Raw genomic sequence first — 9136 nt, 5'->3', positions numbered from 1 at the left:
TTAAAAATTTATTGTAGTTGTGTTGTTCTTAAATGATGGGCTTTCAGCCTCTTTAAAAATTTGGATTCTTAGTTATCAGGTCTTACATCACTTGGGCTTAAATACTATTTAAAGGATAAAAGCCTTCTGCCTTGGAAAATTGCTTGCAGTTTTTTTTAAAACAAAGGCCTTCAGAAATTTGAAGTAAAGTTTCTTATTGGTCATAAAGCTTGGGCTTTCTGCCTATTGAAAGATTATTGTAGTTGCGTTGTTTTAAATTTATGGGCCTTCAGCCTCTTTTAAGAATTTAATCTGTTTACTCAAGTCTTACATCGCTTGGCCTTAAAGACTATTGAAGGTTAAAGCCTAGAGCCTTCTGTCTCAAATAAATAAATAAATAAATAAATAAAATAAAATTTAGCTGTTGTATTTGATTCATGGGCCTTCATCCATTTTAGAATTAATGACGTTGACAGTCAAGTTTAGAAGTTGCACTGTAATGTTTGGACAACTAAATAAAGTGTTATGTTTGGAATGTAACTGACAATCGCTCATTTTGGGCCCCCCCTTCCACAATTCCTACTACTTGTCCTGTCCTGCGGTTTTAGCAGGGCGTATAAACTTCCTTATTCTCCAAACGTTTCGTTATCTGTTTTAGGTGACACGCAATGCTACTCACCCAAAAAAAGCTGCAGAAAACTACGAAGACATTGGATGTTTCCTTAGACTGCATCATAATCTGAAATAGCTGAAAGTCGGGAAGATAAGTGGCACATATTGTTAAGGATAACCAACTCACAAGTCCCTACACTAATAGAATGTGGAATTCCCTGGTGTACTTTTCAAAGATATCTGATTATATATCACCTCTAATTTCACACGCAATGATCACGCCTTCAAGCAGTACAGCAAGCATCGTACAGACGGCACTACATACACGTACTGGTGACTCAGTCGCGACGCACCATCTGTGTCCCGTGCGGTATACCTCCTGGCTCCAGAACACGGGACCGTGTGAGCCTCTGATTGGCTGAATCTAGCACTGTTATGTGGTATGTATACCTATTCCAACATTATTAAGGAAATACAAGTACATTTGAGTGAGTAATCATTCCTCCTGAATGTAATTTATGATAAATACCTAAATATGTTTTGAAATGTCTCTGTTGGATTCCTTTCATGTTTAATTTATTAAATCTGTTGTCATTTACGGCATAAATTCCCCTTCTAAATTTACTGTGGCGTTTCTGACTATCTGGGAGGAGACTGAATAGTGGAACGTGTTACTTTTACACATAAACAAAAACGATCTGTCACACTACTACACTTTAAAACATAGCTTATATGTAATTCATGCCACACAGTCTCATACGGAACCTACATCCACTTTCTTTTATATGCTGTATATGGTAAGATACTGTCATTCCCCTTCCCTTATGTGTGAAACGATGAATGAGCATGCTTGATGGTAGCAGACAAGCCTGTCTGCTAGAGAACAGTAGGACCAACGCCGGAACAGGTAGTTACACTTCCTAAAAGCAAAGAGGTTTCTATGCTTAGTATGGTCCTGTCCATCCCTTGTCATGTTGGTATAAGAAGCTGCCTCTCTGGTCACTTCCGTTTGTATCTGTTAAGCACCCTCGGTGGGGGCCGAGGCAGTCTCTCCGCGGCGAGCGTCTGACGTGGTAAGATCTCCGGCTAAGCGCGTCTCTGCTAAGTCCGTAGGACAATGATTTCTTAAGTTCAGCCTAACTCAAAATTTAATCACCTTTATTTCAGGTTTAGATCTAAAATATCTAATGTTATCTTAAATTGCAAAGCAGCGTAATTCGAGTATGAAGTTCAGAATATCTTCCAGTAGTTGCTTTGTCACTACTTTGTGAGTAAAGTGGAACCACATGTGGTGATCCGCAACTCTAAGTAAAATCATCAATCTTAAATGCGAATGTGCGTGAGATTGTAACGTCTCGTCTTGACAATATTTTTCAATATAGCAACTTTTCTTTATGTTCAACCCACGTGCGGTGTACTTTGTAAGACCAGTACCACATGCTTATACAATTGTTTGACCCATCAGGTTAATAGTAAGACGATAGTAACCAGTTCGAGGTTTTTCTTTTGTAATTTGTGTTTCGATGTAATTTATTTTAATTATCAAAATTATTGTGGAGTTACACTCTTTGGGTAAACCAAGTTGACCACGTGAAGCATCTAGTGTTATCATCAAAGTAGCCCTCAGCTATTCTTTTCGGGAAGATTTCACAGAGAGTTAGTATGAATTTAGTATACCAGTGTGTGGTAATTTCATGACGGACAGGATTGCGCTACAAACATAACTTCTTTGGGTGAAAATTGAATAGGTTGGTTGTGGTTAATTTCCTCTGGCATATGTTTCAACGTTCTTCGTGTGTTATTTTACGAATGCAGTGTTGTATGCAGTCTCCCAATCTTGGCTCCATATTTGATGTGTTCTGTAAGATTACAAACTCACAATTTCACAATCCTAAATAAGGCACCAGTTTAGTTATGAATCAAGTTTAATATGCTGACATTTTAACGGAACAATGATCAATGTTAAAACAAATGTCCAAATATAAACTGATTTATTTATTTTTATTTAAATTGTCTTTTTATATATATATCACCGGTTATTGTAAGATGAGTACTAAAACATTATAATTAATGTTAGTCTGGTTGGGAATTTGGTAAGCTAGACTGGATACCTGGTGAAGCAGTTGCTCAGTAATGCAAGGTTAACTTCCCCACATAGCTCACAGCTTTTAACCCGCTTTTATTGTCTTGAATATCAGCACAGCTTTCAGAAAAAATTAATGCATCAACTTCACAATTTTTAAATGGTAAATTAACTTCTGCCAAGCACATATTCAGTGATGGTACGGTGTGAATATGCTCCTTTCCCGGTAAAATTATCATATTGTTCTGCAGTTTTCAGTTAACTCTGTATATGTGATTATTTCACTACTGCGCAACATTTCACACTCTTAATCATTATTACCCACAAATTAAAGATTCTTTACACACATACACTTCCAATTTACTCCACACACATTCGAATAACATACCAACTGTTATTTGCTCTTAACAATTTGTAAGTGTGTGCTTTAAGGAATTTACGAACTTCCAGCATGCTGGAATAACTTGGGCCAGGAACTTCTTTTAATCAGTAGAACGACGAGCTGTCCAAGCTGAAAATTTTTCCTTTTTATTCATTCTCTGACTAGTTTCGGGCTGATATCCATTTTCAGAACATCATAACAAAGTCGGAAATGGCATTTCTGAACATGTTAAAAACGTGCAATGAATATTTACAGTTGATACACATAACTGTAAGGGCTGTAAATATTCATTGCACGTTTCTGACATCTCCGGAAATGCCATTTTAGACTTTGGTATGATGTTCTGAAAATGGGTCTCGGCCCGAAATTAGTCATCGAATGAATAAAAAGTAAAAATTTTCAGCTTGGATTGGTTTTTCGTTCTGCTTTAAGGAACTGCCTATATTTATAAAAGATATTGACTTGAAATTCATATTTCAAGTAACTGCATGCAAGCTTAATTAATATTGGACCATGGAAAGGAATAAAAGTGGAATCTCAATCTGCTGTATGATTTAGCATCTTTCTCTCTCTCTAAGCACGTGTGTTGAAGCATCGCAGAATGTAATGTGTACGAATATTTAATACTGATGACTACGAACGCACTTCATCAGAAGTTCTCCTAATAATTCTCACGCAGAACGTACAGTTCTGGATATTAACAAGCGTGGAGGAAACGAAAAAGAGGTTTTATTTTTTATTACTTCGAAGAAACCATCAACCTGCATATCAAATATAAAAGACAATATGCAGAAAGTGTAACAAAAAATCTTTTTTTATGGAAACAAATGACGCTTTAGGAAGCGAAGACGTACTGTTCTGGCTTCTCATTTGTGAATCTCAATGTATTAGGAAGTGCGTGTTGGTTCATGGAATAATAATCTTATCTTTGATTATTGGTGTCTGCAATTATTATAGAAACTTTTCTCATCATCATATTAATTTTATTTAATGATCTCGTGTGTTTCAGGTAGATGAATCAGGTCGAATCTTCAAATCTATTTTTACGAACTCCGAAATAATATTTATCACTACTTTTTACATGGATGTCCTCATAGTATTGTGTGTATGTGATCAAAGAGCCTCCAAACAATGATGATATCAGTAGCCACAAAGGCTGATACCAAGGCTGATACTTCAAAAGATCAAGATACGCGGAGGCATAGATATTTGAATGACGCTGATTCAGTTCAGTAGAAATTTCGGTTGTATGCCGATATGTGTCCTATTATTAACCACAATGTGCCATCACCTTTGTAGCGTTTCTTTCCTGGAGCAAACCTATCTTCATACATAGCATACTATCATCAGAATTTAAATATTTCTCTCTTATCTGGGGCAAATAAAAGATTCTTAACAACACAAATGCCATTCCTCAAACAGAGATGGAAACAGGTAATAAACGTCAAGAGAGGATACGATGACAGGTCAAGGATATTACAGGTAATTAAACGGGGAAGATGAAAACGAGTTATGGAGATGACAGCAGGCAGACATTGCGTCGCTGATAATAGAGTAGGCGAAGGGCGAGGTCCGCAGTCACCACTCAGTGTGTGAAGCACTGCACTCGCAGGCTGGAGGACGCTGGTTTGTAACCCCTTACGACATGCTTACTCAGGTTCACCGTCATTTCTCGGAAGTGTTTAAGACACTTGTCAGGGTGGTCCCTGAGAAACAGCACGGCCAACGTCTGTCCCTACAGTTCCCCAAACACTGCTTGCACTCCATCTCTGACATCTTGTCAACGACAAGAGGTTAAGTCCGAATCGTCCTTCGTTTCCTTCGATCAACAGTGAAATACTGAAGGCAAACAATAGTTGTAATAAACATTTGTCCTCTGGGTAATGCTGGTCATCGGAGTTGCATATTTCGCATTTTATTTATCGTCTGCCGTTGTGCCCGAGCGGTTCTAGGCGCTTCAGTCTGGAACCGCGCGATTGCTACGGTCGCAGGTTCGAATCCTGCCTCGGGCATGGATGTGTGTGATGTCCTTAGCTTAGTTAGGTTTCAGTAGTTCTAAGTTCTAGGGGACTGATGACCTCCGATGTTAAGTCCCATAGTGCTCAGAGCCATTTTATTTATCTTGGCTCCCTGTAATTATGCAATGCACTTACCTGAATCATATATTTCTAGAAAGCGTATTGATTAGTGTACAACTATGGAATTAACACCGCAGAAGGGACTTTAAAGGTGGAATAAAGTTACGTAACACAAACTCTGAAGATCAATTATTCATATTTATTGTAATAGTACAAAGTATTTTAATTTCTTAAGTGTTCCTGCTTTGTCGTCTTCTGCCTTCATGAGTGACCTGTCTTTCAGTCTTGTGGCGTATTTTCTGGCTGGGGCTGCAACAGAGAAACAACAAACTTACAAAGTAAGAGAGCACAGGTAAGTCACACAAGTAAAAAGTTACTGGGGGTTGAATCTGCTGGACCCTTCGAGGTGGTGCAAAAGCCATCGAATTTGTTGCTCTATTATTTTAAATATAGTTATTATGTAATTCGCTTCGTTGTGTAATCAGTGTAATATGTTAATGTATAAATTGTATAAATAAATTATTATTATTAATTTCTCTTTATTAATAATGGAAAAGAAGGCTATAATAATATAACTTATAATAATAAAAATATATTGTTTAAATATTTGATCTAAACTTTTTATTAACGATAAAACAAGGAATGTGTTGCCGTCACATGAGATACGTTATATTCTTGTTTAAATTTATTTATAATAGTCCCTATTTTCTTCATTGTTCTGTAATTTCAAAAACTTGGTTCATTGGTTAATCAATCAGCTTAAGTAAGGTTTAACTATTACTGAAAATTTTTGTATTTTGTTTAAAGTTATGTACGTGCTAATGTATTCACTTTTTCTTTACCTTATGCGTTATCCCATCTCCTCAGTTTCTCTGAAAGCTGCTGTTGTCTTTACATATTCGCATCTTTGCGATTTGAAATATTAATATTTACTTAATGTTCTGTTACCTGATCAACGTAGAATTTAAGTTGTTCACTGCAACCTTAAACTTTTAAGCATTCCTCACTGCTAACCACAGTTTCAGAAACTCTTCACAATGCTATCTTAAGGTTGGCAGAAACTACCCTCCGCCCTATGACAGACCGTTTAAGAGTTAAAAATTACTTCAGTCAATCTCTGGAAAGTACATAAATCCTGTAGTGATAATATTCTACTTTAGGGGGGCTATTCAAACAACACACAGTAAATTGAAGTGTTCTATACGTGAATCTACAAACGAAAGATTACCATCTCCTTTTATTTTCACGTCCTGTCAGAAGCTAATTTTTTTATTTTTTTTTTTTTGTAATGTGCATATGAAATGTTCACAAGAAGTGCTTGAGACACGTTGAGAACTCTCAAAGGCCAATAATGTGCACTTGCAACGGACTGCAGACAACTGTTGTACATAAACACAGCTGTGTTTTAAGAGGGCTTCCGCTAGTCCTTACGGCTCCAATTATGTTTACCAAATAATGATACAAAAAGTCTGTTCTTGTTGCCATCCTCCGCCGTTTTCTCGTTCTTCCTCCGCTACACACCTTGAGGTGCCTTATGGACTACAGATGTAGATATGGATGACAACAGATGATAACAAAAAATAATCTACTTTAAAATAAGGTTTGCAATGCTCAAGCAAGCCTTAGAAATGAAAGTCATTTATCAACAGATACCCACTTTTATACAGGACAAGCAAAAAAATTCATTGCGAGATTTTGTTAGAGCATTTTAACTATGATTATGAAGTATGGATTCTGATGAAACAGAAAAGGAAAAATTAGAAGCAACACAGATTTAGAGATGGAGAAGATACACAAAAGTGTTTTAGACTGAAAAAAATTACAGTAAAAATTCAAAAAGAAATTAAGGGGAGAAAGCACAATGAGGTTATCTCTGGATGCTACATAAAACCATAAATTATCCATCACAAAGCGGCTCAGATCACTAGATCTTCATGTGATCTGGAATCTTAATCTGGTGATGGTTGTTATAACCGAAACAAATTACATCCAGTAGGCCGAAAATAAATTGCGATTTCGAGAGTTGCTTTATATTTTTTATAAAATATGCACAGATAAACATGGCACAGAGAATCGATCGAAATTCTCGACAAATCATAGTTGCACATAGCGTAGTAATCAAATTGTTGCAAAACCAGTCCCAATCATCAACAGACCATCTTCAGGTGTCTGTATACAACGAAAAATTAAAATAAGGAACAACAAGTCATTAAAAAAAACAATAATAAATATAGTACTCAACCTTTATAACCTATTGGCAACGTGCATTCAGAAATCTTATTCAGATGTGTGACAACTCCTATGATTCCGATATTAAACTTATGTGCTAATGTCAACACAGAATGATTACAAGGTCTGTACATATGTTGGGTTCACTTTTAGTGCAAGGCTATTCAGTTTCATTCTCCTCAGAGCTTGAAGTTAATTTAGGTGACTTAATATCACCATTGACTTAGGACTGATTGTATTTAACATAAAGCATGAAGTAATACACATAATGCTTTGTAAGTTGGTTACTTAAATTTGTTACTTGGTTGTCAATATGGTGTGTTCGCTCTTCTTGACATTTTATTTTTGTTGTATTCTGCTATGACTGTAGATTGTAAGCAGAATATTTTTAAGGTTTTGACAACATGGGATTTCAGCCATTATGTTAATGTAAAAAGTCCTCATGTTTCCACCTACCCTAATAAATATGTGACTGATGATATAAGATGACATGAATGCTGAGAAAGTTATTAACAAAAGGATGATAGATTATCGCCCGCAGAGTATGTTCATTTCTCCTAAACATTTTATTTTGTGGAAAGCTGTAATCTAGGGTGACCGTTTGTTACTTGCAAAACGGATTGCCTTCATGTCTCCACTTACTCGTTCTAATTTGCCATTATGTGAACAATAGTAAGGTACCACAAATCCAGCGACGCCTTTAAATTATAAGTATAAAAGACTCTTTGGATCTGTGAGCGTCTCTTCCTGCCAGTATGACACTTGCGACTATTTTCTCATTACTGAGAATTCCACGCCACGTTTTATAATTTCAAATGCTTCACTACAGTATTACTGGACACTGCATGTGCTCCAGATTTGTATTTCATTGGAGCTGTTGGCTTAATACATGATGGCTTGTAGTTGGTTATGAGTTGCCGCATGTCTGACGACATTTTCGCAGTGTAAGTTGTCAGCAGGTTATAAACGCTGAGTATAACATTTATGTTGCTTTTGTAATGATTCATTGTGACTTAATTTTGTGTTTCGCTGTATTCAGACAACTAGGTGTGGCCTGTAATCACAGAAACTAGTTATGCAATAAAATGATTAACAGAGCTGTGAGCAACCATGATTTCTTCCACAATTTTTACAGTATGTAAATCACCACCTCCTCAAAAGTATGTAAGAACTCAATTATCTGGGCACCTAGTTTAACACAACTTCATAAAAGACATCTTAGAAAAAAAATCCTGGGAAAAAATCATGAGGCTGGCTACGAACATCAGCATCACACAGTGTTATCAGTGGACAACTGCAGCCAAATGTTTAAGAAGCGAGGGACATAGAAAGATGGTTATATCATCAAGGCGTTGCTTTTAGTGTCTGATAATGAGCAAGAGCAAGAGGGAGACCAAGAGATGGCTACACTAAGCAGATTCAGAAGGATGTAGGCTGCAGTAGGTACTGGGAGATGAAGAAGCTTGCACAGGATAGAGTAGCATGGAGAGCTGCATCAAACCAGTCTCAGGACTGAAGACCACAACAACAACAATGACCAAGCAGGTGATGAGTCTATGAAAAACGGATTCGCTTAACTTATTGTTGGTATGATACAAGAATGTGAAAAGTGTGTGCATTCAACGCCTTCGAACTGTTTAGCACAGTCGTCAATTGATACACTAAGTTACTCGCGTGTACTATTACGTAAGCTCAAAATGCAGGCAAAGAGTACGTCTTCTTAGTGTGGAGAGAGCCACACTACCGTCAAGTAGGTTTGCCAACTCTCCCGTA

This window comes from Schistocerca americana, chromosome 8 (genome assembly GCF_021461395.2).
Source record: "Schistocerca americana isolate TAMUIC-IGC-003095 chromosome 8, iqSchAmer2.1, whole genome shotgun sequence".
In the NCBI taxonomy this organism is placed as follows: Eukaryota; Metazoa; Arthropoda; class Insecta; order Orthoptera; family Acrididae; genus Schistocerca; species Schistocerca americana.
The sequence above is the reverse complement of the archived record's forward strand: the minus strand, read 5'-3'. Positions refer to the sequence as shown.